General features: G+C 45.1%; 1 long non-coding RNA gene across 1 annotated transcript; it reads right to left on the bottom strand.

Moving 5' to 3' along the window:
- Positions 1-11514: 11514 nt before the first annotated feature.
- Positions 11515-15883, bottom strand: LOC106147214. The gene is made up of 5 exons (XR_001231985.1): positions 15673-15883; positions 14104-14322; positions 13934-14003; positions 13236-13357; positions 11515-12242 (listed from the first exon to the last, which is right to left on the bottom strand). It is a non-coding gene; the product is annotated as an uncharacterized LOC106147214 (long non-coding RNA).
- Positions 15884-16526: the final 643 nt, after the last annotated feature.

The following is a 16526-nucleotide window of genomic DNA, read 5'->3' as shown; positions in this document are numbered from 1 at the left end:
CCAGAGTCTCTGATCCGATGGGTGATGCTCCTGCTCCTGCTCCTGCTCCTGCTCCTGCTCCTGCTCCTGCTCCTGCTCCTGCTCCTGCTCCTGCTCCTGCTCCTGCCAGGGCACCACCCTTTGAGACCCACTGGTCTGAGGGGCTGCAGATACCTGCCAGGCTCATAAGGAGCTCTAAGGAGGCGCTCATGACACCTGGTGGTGTCCTTCAGCTGTGAATGTACAAGCATAAATAAACAGGTGGATTCAACCAGTCAAGACTTGTCCCTGGGGAATCCAAACAAATGACTGAAAGACTTTAGAAAATTCCTTTAACACAATAAAAGAAAACCCGAAAGAGTAAATGAAATCCAAAAGGTACAATAGATATTGTGAAAGAGAAAGAAACTGCTCAAAGGGAAAGAACATCTGGGATGAGGGAAAGGAGAAAAGTAAGAAAGAAAGAAAGAAAAAATATATATATATATATATATGTAAGACAGACAGCTAAGATAATTGCAGTACTAATTTCTACTGGTTTATTGAAAGCAACAGTTAATGCTTAATTTTTTGATCAGTTTTGCATGCCTATATCTAGTAATCTGAACAACTAATTTGAAGATAACAGTACACAACCATTGCTGATTTCCCATCATCTTGTTTTGAAATTCTGTATCGTTTTTAATTTTTTTTTAAATTTTTTTCTCTTTAAATAAAAAAAAAATTTTTAAAAACCTAACCATTAATAAGAGCTTCCTCAAACAGGGTCAGTGAGTAAATGTGAGTTGTATACTCACAAGTATTGTTTTACACTCGCTGTGACAGCCAGACAGGAGAAGTTGCCAGCATTAGCCAGTAACAACTCCTAGACATTGCTGGGTCCTCCTTGAGTTTGGTTTGACTTTATCAGCTATATAATGATGGTGTATTTACAGTGGTCATGCTGGATTATAATAACTTTTTCTCTTTTCTCTTTATTGTCTGTCTTTAGAGTACCTTGATTTAGTATAATTGTTTTACATGTTTTATATGGTTTTCGGTTTGTTAGTCTGGCTGCTAATCTGTGTTTATGATAATTAACTTGACAAATACTTAAAAATAAATAAGTCTGAGGCTGACAAATTAAAAAAGATGTGTTATGCACATGTACCAACGCCCCACAATAAATGTAATCATTATGTATTGCAAGTAGGTACTAATCAAAATAATTTTTAAAAAACTTATGCCTTAAAGAAGAGCCATATGTTTATGTGGATAGATAGATACGTAATTTTTTTCTTTTTTATCCTAAAATTTAGTTATGGAAGAATCATATGTAAACTTAGACTTACCTGTTTGAACTTCAAGTTCTTCCTGTGAAAATAGTTATGTCTACTTCATAGGACTGTAATCAGTAAGGTTAATGTTTGTGGAAGTGCATAGCGAGGTACTTGAAAGTTAGTATATTCTCATAGCTTTAAGTGGTGCAGTTTTGACAATCCTATCTCACCCCAGGTTTTGTGCTTTGGGCTTTGTAAGAATCTTGCTCAGTAATATCAGAAGGAAGCATATGTCTAAGAGTGGATCCCCAGTCTCCTTCTCCCCCTGTTCCGGAAGCAGTGAAATCTTTAGGCAAAACAACACCTGAAGAAGAGATGACTGGAACTCCTGGTATATACGGAAATTTAACTGTGTGTGTATACATATGCATGTGTACATATGCACACTGCTAAATTTCCATATATTTATTTTCATTTATATGTATATGGCATACATGTATTATATGTGTATACACACAAATATATATGCACATGTATGTGCATATACATAAGATAAATTGTGTCTGAAACATACTGTCAAGTTCTAGATGAAAAAATGCATTTTAAATTCTACCCCAAACATCTAGTCCATGATAAGTGAAGAGCTTTGGAGTAAGTTCGCTTTCGAGCCTTGAGCTCTCTCCTGACGTAACCATTAATTATCAGACAGGATGGAGTGCCAGAGTCATACTCTGACTCCTTAATGAGTTTCCCATAAATCTGGGCCATTCAGTAGAGGTCAAATTGATAACCACTAAGAATGAATATCAGTGCCTTCTAGAGTTCTACATGGAATGCGATTATAACCACCAAATGGCTTCATCCTTATCGCACTTTCAGAAAATTGGTACTTCAAATGCTCATAATGGCTAACTAGAAAATCAGAGATTACCATTACACTCATTGTCAATGAATCAAGACATGAAATCCTCTGATGACATGCTTTGAACACTGGAGGACTCATTCTTGATTATTTGTTGCATTAAATTTGCAGTTAAATTATTTCTGCTCAAGTCACCTTGGTGGCTTTTGGTCTTGGGTGGGATGTTCAAGTCCCAAGTGCTCCTGGAATCCCCTCATTTACCTCTTCACACACCCCTAGCCCTGCTGAGGGACAGCTGGGGCTCAGGGGTGTCCCCTAGACATGCAGTTTGAGAGAACCTGATGTTCTTCTGGAGCAAAAGGAAAGGGGAAGACCCACAATACCTTAGAATGCTCCGGTTTCATTTGTCGTGCATTTGGCACAATGGGTCCCAAGGTAGCTTTTGAGTAAACAAACACATTAACCTCTAGTCCAGCTTCTCCTCTCTAAGGCACGTTGTTACCACCTTATCATGAAAATGCTTCACCATGATCTTTCCTAACATTTTGTCTCAGTGGTGCCTGAAATTGTAGGAAGGAGCTCTAAGTTTCCCTACATTTGTGTATGTTTTCCAGCAGTCAGATGGAAAACTCCAGAAAGAGAGAAGTCATCTATATACATTGAAAGTCCTGCTACTAAAAATTAGGGCCAGGGAAGGCTCTTTTGGAAGGCAACTAAGAAGAGAGTTGCCGTATTCTTTTACTGCAAAGAGCAAGCTACAGGAATTTGCCCTGGGAAGTGCACAGTTGTAATTGTGATTCATAATAGTGCTGGTGGATTGTTTTATTGGCCCAGAGCTTCACTGCCCTCCCTTTAACTGGATGCACTTCCCTTCCCCCATCAACACTAGGCCCGTCTACTAGAGTCTACATGTCATGTGACCATAAGTAGTTTGAAGAAACAAAGACACTGACATGGATACATCACTGTTACCTAACTCCAGGCTTCTGCTAGGTTTCATCCATGTCTCCTGTATGTCTTGGTTACTTTTCTCTCATTGCTGGGACAAAAATACCTGATGCCCAAAATTAAGGAAGAAAAGGTGTATTTCGCTTACAGTTTGTGGAAGTTTCAGTCCGTACTTGGCAAGTTACAAGGCAGAGTGGCACGTGGCAGAGAGCTGCATCTCAGGACGGCAGAACACAGCAAAGCCACAAGCACACACCAGGGCAGAATGGCCTCAAGCACCCTTTTCCTCTCCCTTACATATGCAAACTATCCACCCCAGGGAGGGTGTAGCTCTCACACCCATAATCAATCAAACCCTAAAAGCCTGCCCCATGACAGCATGAGGCTTTGGGGGGACACCCAGATACAAACCATAACACTGTGACATCCCTTTCTGTTCCAGGATACAGCTAACAGTCTATTTGCTGCTAATTGTGTTATCCACTCCGTCTCTGGATTCTCCCTCTCTGTCCTGTGGGTTCCTAGAGAAAGCACTGCCAGGAAGGTAGGACTCTCTTTCTAGTTGCAGCTCTAGAACTACTAGATTTAGGTCCACTCTTGCACTTTACTGATTATTTTGTATTCTAGTTTATTTTTATTTTCTGTGGGCTATGTGCCAAATGCTTATGTGGTTTTTTGCTGCAGACACTTGTCTCCACCCAGCTTTGGGACTGACGGTTCTGATGGGTTTGAGAAAAGCCATGTACTTGCAACATGAAAAAGTTTTTTTCCTGTAATAATGTGTGTGATACTCACTGAAGCTCTGCAGAAGCTCAAGTTGAAACCAGTGCCATTCTGTCTCTTCAAAAGAAGGCACTTCTGGCAGGGTGGTGCGCATCTGCAATCCTAGCACACTACAAACTAAGCGAGAAGATCTCTAGCACAGGGAAGCCTAGTAATGTGGTGAGACTCTATCTCAACAAAAATATCTGGGGATCTAAGCTCAGTGTGAAGTCAGCATGAAGGCCCTGGATTCAATCCCTAGTACTCAAACAAATTCATATCATTGGTCCAGAAATTTCAGTACTGAGGAACTTATTTTAAGATTACTGTGCAAATGCCACACACATAGGTCAAACGCTGTTCATCCAAACCCTTTGTAGTAGTGAAGAGCTAAAGGCAGCTTAAACGGCCATAAATAAGAGGCTAGAGTGATAAATGATGGTATCATTACATATCTGAGTGCTTGTGGCATTTACAATGATGTGTAGCTCTGTGACTTACTAACAAGGACAAATACCCTAGGCAGGTCACCAAGTGACAACTCAGACTCCAGTGGCACCCTGTCCAAGAGGCCCAACTACATGAATGTGGGTGGATTCTTGTGGGACGTGGGAATAGGTGTACCTGTTTGCACATAGCTGTTATTTTCAGAAGGTGAGAAATATAACTGAGTATGCTTTGCCAGAATGCTGAAGAAAATTAGCAGCTGATGTGGGATTCCAGAGAATGTTTACTTTATGCTCTTCTTCATCATTTCAGTTTTTAGAATGTGCATCTAGAAGTGACCATATATAGGAAAAAGTAATCTTCATTTGCCAAAGGTGGGGAAGGCAAAGCTCGTCCTTGTATTCATAGCAGCCTGCACAGCGCTCAAGTTAACACTGCAGGGCTGTGCAGATGATCAGGGCCCAGTGACAGGGGATCCCTGAATGACTCCAGCAGCCTGTTAGCATGAAGTTTCCAAATCCAGACTTCCAGAAAGAGAAGCCTGGCAGCCATGATCCTAAGCAGGCTCTGCAGCCTGTGAGACCTTGCTTCCAAACATGGCTTTGCTTTTCGGGAGTCAATGGCATCAGGAAACCTGCTCAAATTCTAAGAACTCCAGTGTTTTCAACCGCAACTAGGAAGCACTCAATCTTCCTCACCAGGTTACTATGGAGACAGAATGAAGCCCATGTCCGCCATCCACACAGGACCTGACACATAGTAAGTGCTCAACAAATGCGCATTGTGGCTCACATCAGTTCTAGGGTAAGTCCTTGTGTGGTGAACACCAGTTGCAAGATGATGATACATTTTCCCACTCTGTTCCCTTACTAGGTTCCTGGCTTGTTGACTTCTGAAATCTTCTGGAAGCTGACTGTCAGGACACCTGGTCCACGCTCAGTGAATGTAGCTCTAAGTTGTCTGTCATTAAGCTGCCTGAACAGGGGTGCATCGTTCTGCTGCAAGCTCAAGGTGGGATCTGAGGGACATAGTAATCCCCTGCTGAGAAATAATTACTCTTCTTTTTCTCCCCTATAGAAAAGAAGGCAACAGATACTATGCTTCTCCCTCCCTGCAAAGTATCAATCAAACCCAAAGGACTGCTTCAGGAGGCAAAGAGGTGGCAAGCAGCCTGCTGGCCTGGCTCCTTTTGCAAAGGCCACCCTTGCTGACTATTGTGTCTCAACACAAACAAGGCTGAAAAGCGTCCCGCGGAGCACGCCTGAAACTCCGTTCTGCGGAACACTGAGACCCCGGCAGGCTTCCTCATCACAGAAATCATGCTTTCTCAAAGCAGCTGGCAATGGGAGTCACATTCACAAAAACAGTCTAAGTCAGGCTCGCAAACTGTGGCCCCAATGTAGTCATTTTATTCTTTCCTCCTTAAAACCCAGGCAGTGAGGGAAGACAGCAGTGTGTGTGGATGACTGACTTCTCAGCTTACAAATGAATTCATTCTTCCTGTGGCCATTAAATGACTCTTGGCCACCAGAGGCACCCTCAGGAAGGCGAGCAGAGAGCCCAGGGAGCACAGAACATCTGCCTGCCCTGGGTTTCCCAGCCCATGGGAATACATGAGACCCCTGCTTAGAGCAACCCTTGCGGGACAGTCCCGCACAGCAGGGCCTGCTAGTGTATGTGTCGGGTCAGAGCTACAGCACATTGGGGTGGAGCGGGCAGATGCCTCCACCAGAAAACTGCCATCACCTCTGTGCAGCTGTTTGACCTTTGCCGTATCGGTCTTTTGTGGCCTCAGCATTGCCTCTGTAGAGAGCTCACAGCTCTTAACTGCCAGGGATGTACCCTGAACTCAGTGGATGATCCAGGCCAAGTTGGGCGTCCAGCATGACAGGGATCCATGCATCCAAGTTGGTATTCTGCTTTCAGCTGCTTTAAGACGAGGGTGGGGAAGACTGTAACGTGTGGCAGGTCCAGGGGGGCGTTTGGCAGCAGCAAGAGCCTGGCCCCTCAGTAGGATGAGCATCAGCCCCTTCCAGGACATGAGGTGCTCTCGGGATTTCAGTGTGAGATCAGCAAGGCTGGAAACTAAGAGGTCAGCCTCCCTGAGAAGAGCAGGTGGGAGCGAAACAGCAGACAACAGGAAAAGGCTGGGGTGTAAGGTGAGGCTGGGGCATGGAAGCCCTTGGATGCAGGAAAGAGCCTAGCACTCTGCAGGCAAGAAACACTGAGCAGGAAGATTCATTAATCAACTGTGAGCTAGGGCTGTGGAGCTGGTCCAGGAGGGTGGAGGGGGCAGGAGGGGAAAGCGCCATGGTCACCCAGAAGTAAGAGAATGAGCCCCAGGTAAAACCCTCTGGGAAGTAAGGCGCCACTTGCACCACTTTGGTTTGTCCTACAAACAGATACGCACAAAAGGTTCAAGCTTTGTCAGTAAAGAAAGTTGTCAGTAAAGAAAGTATATGTGGACTTTAGCAGTGGATAGAGAAATATCTTCAAGATTGCTGGGAACTTTGCTCAAAATCTCTTTTTTTTTTTTTTTTTTTTTTTTTTTTTTTTCTGTACTGGGGATCGAACTCAGGACCTTGTGCTTCCCAGGCAGGGGCTTGTACCACTGAGCTATATCCCCAGCCCAAAATCTCAACTTTTAACTGCAGGAAACCATGAAGACCATACTTATCTGTGTGTGTGTGTGTGTGTGTGTGTGTGTGTGTGTGGCTATGACAGACTACCTGAGACAGAGGAACTCATAAAGGACAGATTTTTCTCTCCAAGGTTGGGGGCTAGGATGTGCAGGGTCAAAGATCCCTCACCTGGTGGGTTTTCTTGTTTCATCATCCATGGCGAAAGGTGGAACAGAGAAGGGGAAGACAATGCCAGAGAGAGAGAGAGAAGCAGAGACAGAGACAGAGACAGAGAGACAGGGAGAGAGAGAGCAAAGGGGCCATGGGCATTCTTTAACCACCACACAGTAATGATGAAAACATGAGTTCATTCATGAAGGCGGAGACCTTAAAGCAAGTTCCCAGCTCCCAACACTTGCCTTGGAAATTAAGTTTCCACCAGGTGAACTCTGGAGACAAATTCAGACCCCAGCAACATGCAGATGGAGTTAAGCAACATTTAGTTTTCCATTAGTATTTTTAAAAATGCGTTTCTATTATGGAAGTCAGAAAATCTCAAACATTTGAAAGTGCTGGGTAGTTTTTTCTTCTATTTTCTCCCATTAGTCCCTTTCAGAAAGCTTGCTTTTTATAAGAACTATCAAAAGCTCAAGGAAAAAAAAAAAAACCTGTCTCATTTATAAAAGGTAGAAAAGGCAGGGTTGCCCTCAAAGCTTCTTCAGCCAAACACCAATATTATTGGGTCTGAAAAAAAAAAAACCTGAGGAGTCGAAGGCTGTTCCAAGCTGCTACTGATTTTGATGGAATGCTCTCCTTCCTTACCAAGGAGGAGCCCACTTGACCATATAGCATCTGTTTTTTTTTTTTTTTTAGAGAAGACCTTGCACCAGCTTCTTAAAATCATTAGGAGGAATGGGATGAAAATGCTCATTAAAGGTGATGAGCAGATTTAGATGAGGCCTGGAACGGCCCGGATGAGAAGGCACCAAATCAAAGAGATCAAAGATAGGGCAGGCTGCTCGCTGCAACCATGCAGCTCGAAGGAAATGCTCAGGTAAGGGCTTAATTAGGGCTGTCAGTCACACTAATTGCCTGTGATTAAATGGCGTGAGTCAGCGGAGATCAATGCTGGTCCAGTGACGGCCTGATCCCATTGATTGCGAGCTTGGAACCGGAGGTCTCAGGCTTCATCGGGGACACGGAGGGACATTTGATGTCAGTTCCCAGACCCTCTCCATCCTCACCAGCCCGAATCATTGACTTTCTTAAAATATCAAATGGGCGGTTCATCACCATCAAGTCAGGTTCCGGAAGAAGCTCCCAAACTGCCCTTCCTGGATGCCCACGTTTCCAGGCTGCGCTCAGGCTACAGATTTCAGTAATGAAGGAGCAAACCTCCAGTGATCGGATAGGCCATCACCCACCCTCCAGTGGTCAAAGCGCCTCGTTCTGTCTTGAGGTTCTTCCACTCCTGTCTCTCAGAAGCCCACATCCACTTACATTGCCAACTTGCTGTCACTTTGGAGGATTGCTGTCTGAAGACTCCCATTGTCAAATCATAGTTTTCATCCCCAAACCATAGTTTTACCTTCTTCCAAGAAATTCCCTCATTCCCATCATTCTTCTATCTTCACTGATCTCCTTACCTCCAACTATAACCCTGGCTTTGGGAGCTAGGTCTGCTTCAAATCCTTTTGGGTGACTCCTTCTTTGCCTCCAGCTCGCACCCATCCATCTTCCAGGTGTTCTCTCCCCACCCCGCTTCAGAAGCCCTTTCCTCCCCTCTCTCCTGACTCCTCCAGGTCCTCTCCATTCTCTCTATCTGTTTGCAACCCACCCCAGGACTCACTTCACGCTGCGGGGGGGACATCGACTCTGACCGAGGGATGTGCTCTTTGAAGCCGGTTGTCTGTGCTTGGTTCCTTTCTCTGGGCATCATATTTTTAAAACATTTAAAAGTACAGAGTAAATGCTCAAGGACAGTTTATTGGGTCAGCACGAGCATGCATTGCTGGGCACCATACCCAGTCTTAGGGGAGGGAGGCTGCAAAGGGTCTGGATGCATCTGCTTGGCTTTAATAGGATACCAAATAAAGCAATAAAAAAGTTAATCTTCTCAGACCCGCCTTCTGCCTTATGGAGCCTCTGAGGCTATGGCAGCAATAAGGTAGGTGGAGAAGCTAACAGAGAAAACATAAATTAGGTCATGAGAGGATAAAGAGACGGATTTTCAATAGGGTTCAAACTGCAGAGATGGGAGGGCCTAAATTAAATGGATCATACAAAATTCAATAAACAAGGATTGTAGATGGCAGATGATTTATCCTATTATAATTTGAATTAAGCTGCAGCATCAATAACACCCCTGACCTGAAGGTTATTAAGAGACAGCTAATAACATGAACTGAACCAGCGCATGTTGTAGATTACTGCTGAGAATTTAAGGCTCAGGCACTTAGGGATAGGGGATTGATTGCCTCAGAGATGAATTCCACCCTGGGGATCAGGAAGTAGGCCAGGGAGAATCAGCAAACAGCAGTGTCCCCCGGTCAGCAGCCGCAGCCCGGGATCCACAAACACTGACCGGGAGACCTAGCGTCCCCTTGGCTTGCAGGAGCTTTCCACATGAAGTTTCCACATGACGAATCAGACCCTCACTTCCCATTCTCAGAGCACTTACTTCAGAAAAGGGAGGATTCTTTCTCTACTCCTCTGTAGTATCACAGTTCTGCCAGACTCTTGATCATTGCACAACGCAGTAAATGCAGTTGGAAGGACCCGGGAGGCTTCTCTGTGAAACAGGAACAACAAGGGAGACGGTAGCCCTCTCCCCCAGTTTCCACAGAGCAGGTCCTTGCTTTGATGGCGCCCCTTAGCGAACACGGGTGTACTGATCACAGCAAAACATTTTCAGTCTCAGAATTGCTCAAGGTAGCGGATGCAGCCCAGTGATGCCTTCCCAACTTCCCCTAAATCTCTCCACCCTCTCTGCCCATTGCAAATCCTCCTGCCTTCCGTGTGGTGGAGTTCAGTTCCATGTCTCTCCCGTGTCCACGGCTGTGAGTAAAGTCTTCCTTGCGGTTCACTCTGCCCTGTGCACTCTGTACTCCCACATGCGTACCTGAGATCCAGGAAGAGCCTTTTGCTCCCAGCGCTGGTCACTGGCCTGTACTTGGCCTCCTGGAGGCGCACTGAGTGTGTGCGAGCTAGCTCAGCCCTGCTTGCGGCAGGTGGCTCAGGAGAAACAGACCAAATCAAGCACCTGACTTCACCTAGTGAGTTCAAAAGACCTAAATTGACAGGACTTTCTTCCCATATTAGTCAAAAACCCTCCCTGATACCTGCTTTGTGTTAGTGAGCTTGGTCATTTGGTTCACTGGCACTTCTGCTTTTCAATACCACTGGTGCATAATATCGGCAGAGTAGAATTGCATTGTAAGCATAGGCACATTCTGAGCAATCTTCCGAGCTCCTTCATACACGTGCCTTCACCCAACCCCACCCCTTGCCAGGGAAATGTGCTCTTCCACGTTTTGCTGATAAAAAGTGAGTCCTAGATTGTCTCCTGCACTCACAGATAGTGCCAGAGCTGGGATTGAGCACAAGCCGTGTGGCTCCCCAATCTACATGGTTTCACAAAAGATGTTCCAGAGATTGAATTTTATGAACTCAGGATTTCCGGACAAAGCTAAACATGGGACAGCCCTTAGAGAGCTAGCAGGGAGCTCAGTGAGAACCAGACCTCTGAGGGACCAAAGGGGGCTCATGCTGGAGGGAGACCCGTCCTGGCAGAGGAAAGGAAGGAGGGGTGGGCTCTGCATGTGTGTTGGTGGGGCAGGCGGGGAGGTGGTTGGGGAGTGAACAGGGGACAAGTCACAGTACAACTGAAGGACTGAGTCACCTCACTAAATTCTCTAAGACCTCAGCCCCCCTCCACTGTATAACACCAAGGGGACAGAGACTCGCTTCTGCAACAGGACATCATGTGCCCCTGAGTGGCTTTGGGGTTGGGTAGGAGCCAGTGCCATACCAATATGGCGGTGATCATGGAGGCTTACTGGGTCCACAATGGTATGAGGTCTGGGGGAGGGGTTGTTTATGAGTGTAAATGAGCACCAGCCCATCTGTGCATTTTCAGATGTTCTTGTGGAGAGGCTTTCTGGGGGTGCCGAAGAGGGTGTAGGAGCTACTGGAGCTTGGCTTACTTTTGTTCTCTATTTTGTTCTGTATCCACTGTCAGTGAGGGCTGGGGAGGCTCTGGCCCTGCCCAGGGGTGGGCACACCCATGTCTACCCTCTGGCTGTGTCTTCTTGCATTATCTCAGAACTGCTCTCTCCTGGGTCACTTCTGCGTACTCTGGGTGGCTTGGAATCTGTTGATGGAAGTCTTAAAGTCTGCCAGGAGAATTTTCTGTGTTAGTCAGTGAAACTATTACCTGCTCATTTGACAAGAGAAAATTAAATTATTCAGTTTCCCGTAACACAAACACCATCCCGGCCATAATAGTGGAGTGATTGTTTTACAATTAAGGCGTGCCCAGAATGTACATTACCAAGTCATTTTAATAATGTGTGCATTGAGTTGCTTATTTTTTTCCAAAGAGGCAATTCAAATAAGTAATTTAGTGGTAGAAATAAACTATGAATTTAATTTATATGTTCATTAATTGTACAATTAAACAGAATACTAATTGACTGTAGAATTATACCTACATGGAACACTGCACTGGGGTAATTAGTTCTCTTCTGTTTTTCACCATGAACATAATTTCTGGTGGTCTCATCTTACCAAATTGGGTTTTGTTTGGCTTTATGGGAGCATAAATCATTCTTCTAGCATAGAGATTTAATCCCTGCCACACATCCGATGTTTAGCTCTCTTGTTGCAAAGGTTATGTCTTTAAGAGAAAGGACATCTGATCGTAATCGCCTGGGGTGGGAGGGTGCCATGCTAATTGCAATGTCCATCACGTCCTCTGCTTCAGGAAGAGTTAAGGGAGAAGATGAGCCATCAGGTCGCTCCCCAGTTGGACGTGGGATGGGAACTATGTGTCCACCACTGCTAGGGTTTTCACTCCTAACCAGCAGCCAGAACGGCTCTTTTTAACAGTGATCTCTGCACAGGTGGCCCACTGTGACTCTGAGGAAGGCCGACATGGTGGGAAAGTGCATGAGCCCAAAGCAAACTGTCTTTCCACGGAAACAGAAGGCCTGGGCAGCAAACACTCAGCTTGCGTCTTCCCAGAGGCAGCCTCCACGGAGCTCACCTTGTCCTGATCTCACTAGCCGACGGCTCAGTTGCTCTCAGTCCTCTTCCTGGCTTGATTCTAAAATATGCAGAGGCCAGTCCTGATTTTCTCAAGTGCTCAGAAAAAAAAATAATAAAGGAGGACGATAGAAAAGGAAAAATATGAAATGGCGTCTCTGGGAGGGTGCACAGAACTTCCTATTTCCCTTCCCAGCACAGGGCCAGCCCCAGGTAGCAGAGACTGCAGCTCTGCAGCCAGGGGAACTCTGCAGGCAGTAATACTCAGCTGTGGGAGGACCAGCTTCTCTAGGGTTCCTGGGAGGGGCGCCAAAATGCAGATTCCTAGGCACACCGGCTCTCCCATGAAGGGAAAGAAGGTTAAATATAAGGAATTCTTTGGGGCACTGTCCCTTCCAGACAGTGTAGAAAAATCCCAAAAATGCCCTTTGAAGGGAGAAGCTGTCACAAGGTTAGCTAGAGACCAAGCCCTTTCCTTGGGGCTGGGGGTATGACTTAGGGCTAGCACATTTGCCTAGTATGTGTGGTATGCTGGGTTCTGTCCCTGGCATCAAAACAATAAAAAAAAATTTTTTTAAAACCCACAAAATCTTGAACACAGTGTTTCTGAGGGACAACCTTTACTCAATCACTCAACAAATGTCAAGGTGCACCCTGGAGACTGCCTGGGGACTGGGGCATAGCAGCAACAGGATGGACCTGATGCTTGTTCCTTGAGGTGCAGAGTGCATGGTCCTCAATGCAGAAAACAAAACTAGGTACCCAAGGCCATGTCCATGCCCAAGGACTGTCTGTCCCCTGGCTGTGATAACAACCTGCAGTAACTCTGATAATGAAAACAGCACAGACTTCAGATGGTTACTTCTGGCAGGCAGAAATCAGGAGTATTCTCAGGGAAAACCCTTACCTTTCCCAGTTCCTAGAGGGCATCTGCTCACCTTGGCTCACCGCCCCGTTCTCCACCCTCAGTGGAACAGACCTGTCACTCTGCCCCCTGCTGTCTCCGTGTCCCCAAGTCTTCTGCTCTGACTTCCTGCCCCTTTTTCTCCTTCAACCCAGGATCATGTCATTGAAGAGCCTCAGTTTACTCACATATTCAGCAGACCTTTTGCCATTTCAGGTGCTATTCATAGCGGGGCTTGTAGGGGGAGCATCATTCCTCCCGTCACACCCTCATGGGAAGAAGGTGTGCAGAATACCGCAGCACTCGGCCCCTGGGAATGGCAAAGCAGCCCTGTGGGAGGCTTGCCATGTCTGGCATTCACAGTTGGTTGCACCCTCTGATCGCTGTCAGGCAACACTGATGCGACAATAGGGTGCCCAGGAGCAGTGGGGCTGCTTCAAGGCAGGCAACCTTCAAGGCAGGTCCCGGTGGAGAGGATGTGGAAGGCACAGGGGTTGGTGCGTGTGCTGCACTCTGTAGACTCTACCAAGACAGCTTCCTTAGCAGCTGGTTGACATAGCAATGGAAGGTAGAAGGGATTTGCTAAAAGGAAACTGTTTCATGCAGGAGAAATTTCTCACACCATGCACTTCACCAGGAAGTATCTCAACCTAGATTATTTCTAAAATGACCAATGTGTATGAAATGCATAAGTGTACAGGAAGCATAATCAAACAGGTAGCTGGTGCTGCCTCCTGAATGCAAATAGTTAAAATTTGAACAAAAGAAAACATAAGCTCACACTCCCTAGACTCTGTTTTAACAAGCACTGGTGGATGCAGCCCCACCCTTCCTCCCTGGGTTCCCGAGCTTCTGTCCCTTCTTTACTTTGTTCCTAAGTACTTACCACCTTGGGATACACTCTATAACTCACTCTTCTTGTTTTTCTCACTCACTCAGGAAATCACAGAGTTTGTCTGTAATATAAAGGTGATTCATAAATAGTTGTAGAATGAATTAGTGTGATATGCCATACGATTAATGTGTCATATTGATTTAGCATAAGAGAAATCATACCTTTATTGGAGAATTAATCTTGGTGTATTAGTCAACTTTCCATCACTGTGACAAAATATATGAAATCAACAACGGACAAGGAAGGAAGATCTACTTTAGCTAATGGTTTCAGATGGTCCAGTCCATGGCCTGTTGGCCTACTGCCTTTGAGATGCACACAGCCCAGCAGCATGCCATGTTGGGAGCACGCAGGAGAAGAAGCTGTTTACTTTGTGGCAGCTGGGGGGTAAAGGAGAGGAGGTAAATACTTAGGAAGAATTAGAGAAAAATTGGAAAGCGAGCAGTTCTCACACAATGCTGACTCACAGGTTGAAGAGATGGCATTATAATAGCTAAAGATAAGGATTCTTTTCTAAGAATTATAGTTTTCCAAGGAAAATATCAGAAGTAGTTACACAGACATAATTATAGAATAGCATAATTTCAGAAAAATGTTTGGAAGCATAACAAAGCTCTGAGCATTCCGGCAGCAAGTGCTCCCAATGTTTCAAGGAAAATCAGTAAAAATAAGCCAAATTTAGACACATTTTGCCAAGTACTTAAATAATAAACACATAATGCTAGATAATTTTAGAAGGAGGAAAATATGGGTTCATAAAAACAAACATAAGTTAGTGTAGTCTCAGCTTGTTCTTTTGCTACACACCTGGCCAAATGTGATAGAGCCAGGCTGTGGAGAGAACCAAGAAAGGTGCCTTCCAGGACCCCTGCCCCTACCAGGGTGATTGTGGCATGGCGTGAGAGTGACATAGACTGAAGTTCACACGGTCATGAAATGCACCAGCCAGATAAGCTTTCTTGGTGTTATTAAAATATCTACTTCAACTTCAGTAAGAGGTGACTCCAACAATTAAAGACATCTCAAGAGTCTTAAAAAATCCCCTGGGTAAGCAAGCAACTTGAACTTAACAGGATGCTCCATACATGGATTCTGGTTCTCAGGGCAAATTTTCTCTGCAGAGCTGGCCCCTGCCCAGAGATTCTGACTGCTCTGCAATCGGTGCGGAGAACTAGCCTAACAGTCAGTGCATGATTATTGAATAAAATAACCTCATCATAAATTCTCATCCTTCATTCTCAAAGTGGAGAAAATGGACCACAATGTCCAACCGCATCTGCCTTGTGGAAGGTGCACTGTCATTCCCTTCCATTTTATTTTTTGCATTTGCCAGATTTTTGGAAGAAAGAGTCATTCTTCTCAGTGAAAGCAAAAACAACCAAAAAAAAAAAAAACTTTCTATAAAGAGAAGAGCTACATTTTATAGGTCACAGTGACCTGATACCTATTCTTTCTAACATTCAGTTCTAATTGGAACAGAAAACCCTGTATTTTTATCTCATTTTTACAAACCTTTTCAAATGTGAACTTCCAAACCTTATTTGAAACATTTCTTCCATGTCACATTCGGTCAAAATAAACCTTTAATGAAAAGACTGTAAGTTTTTTTTTTTTCATCCAAGATACTCCTGGAAACTTTGGAAGTTAATCTGCAGTTGATAAAAATAAACAAGCAAAACCTGGTTGCACCTGTTTCTGTCTGGATGCCTCTGGTTCAACCATGCACTGACCTTGAAATGGAGGGCAGGTGCTGAATTTCTCTTGGCCCTGTTGCCTCATCTTTAAAAGCACGCAGGTGATATTATCTACTTCAAAACAGCAAAAACAGAAATGAAGTCATCGAAGGAGAGGACAGAAACTCTCCCTTTAAAGATACAGATGACACAAACAAGGTGGTAAGGGGCTGTAGTCATATAAGGAAAAGCGAACTTCTGCCACTACTCCAAAGCATGGCTATTAGTGTTCTGTTAAGCTCAAATTTCATCAGATTAGTGAGTCATCAAACTGGCAGCCTTTTGTGGGTGGGTAGGTTCCCATGACTACCCTCAACCTGGATAACTTACAAGAAGGACTCACAGAGCCCAGAAAAGGTGTTATATTCACGGAAGTCAAATTGATGGTGCATGGCCCAATGCCCTGGGCCAATCAAGACACTCATCAACCAGGATGTTCCTTGGTCTTGAGTCTGGGGCTGACCTTGCAAGAGTTAAGTAAGGTATATCCTCCATGCGCCTTTTACCAAAGGTTTGTGAGTTGGAAAAAAGACAAATGATAAAGACCCATCTTTATGGCACCAAGGGCTCTAGGGCTTAGGGAGGAAGATGGCAGTGAAACAAATGCTGCCCCTCTGAGACGGTGCTTGGTGTGCTTAAATTAGGGCATGTGGCAACAGACTATGACCAAGCCCTCTTGCTGACTGCTGAGGGGGGATCTCACAGACTTCCCAGAACTGACAGCTGAGATGAAGGTTAAGCCAGCTTTACTACTACAGCCCTGCGAGCAAAGGTTTTGCTTCTGCAGGGCCCAGAGTCTCAGCTGTGGCCACTCATGTCCCTGCTATCAAATGGACTGGGCTCAGTGCAAA

Source organism: Chinchilla lanigera, unplaced genomic scaffold, assembly GCF_000276665.1.
Source record: "Chinchilla lanigera isolate Chin_1 unplaced genomic scaffold, ChiLan1.0 scaffold00127, whole genome shotgun sequence".
NCBI classification, from domain to species: domain Eukaryota; kingdom Metazoa; phylum Chordata; class Mammalia; order Rodentia; family Chinchillidae; genus Chinchilla; species Chinchilla lanigera.
Note: the sequence above shows the minus strand (reverse complement) of the source record. Positions and strands in the feature narration are given on the sequence as shown.